Below are 704 nucleotides of genomic sequence, written 5' to 3'. Positions count from 1 at the left end.
GAACAAAAAAGAAAAATAACAAGTGACAAACTTTTAAAAGGACAAGACAAACAATAGCACAAGACAACTTTCACAACAATACACACTCAGAAATCACTTAGAACCAACTCACCAAAAAACACCAACCAACTCTCCACTGCACCTCTCTCCTACACACTCCAAACTACACCCACAACAAGTTTTGGCGCCTTCACGACTTATATATGGCTGGGAGAGCCCTCCCAAGTGTAAAAGAAAAACACCAATCACGATTGTGCTTTCAGTTTCGTAGTGACGCATGTGGAATAAAATACGATTTTTCGTAGTTTGTTTCACGACAATTCGTGAAATATCTTGGTTTTACAGCCAATATCCCTACGACATTCGTATTTCGTATACGATTGTACGACAACACGAAAACATGTGTAAACCCAAATACGCATGGCTACGACATCGATAAATACGATTTTTTATACGACAACTCTAAGATAAATAACATTCCGGAACACGACTTTTTTTACAACATCACCAGTCGTACACATTCGTAGACGGTCGTAGAACAAATACGAATACGAATAGGTGTACGAATCCATTTTGGTAAATGTCCCCCAAAGTTGCTGTATCGTCAGCCAATGGCTCGAATATCGATAAATGGATTCACCTCCTCTCCCTTCCCACTGGCTAGAGGTACCAGGCAGGGGTGTCCTCTGTCCCCGCTGTTGTTC

Source organism: Crinia signifera, chromosome 11, assembly GCF_055691185.1.
Source record: "Crinia signifera chromosome 11, ASM5569118v1, whole genome shotgun sequence".
Classification (NCBI taxonomy): domain Eukaryota; kingdom Metazoa; phylum Chordata; class Amphibia; order Anura; family Myobatrachidae; genus Crinia; species Crinia signifera.
This window is presented reverse-complemented; position numbering follows the sequence as displayed.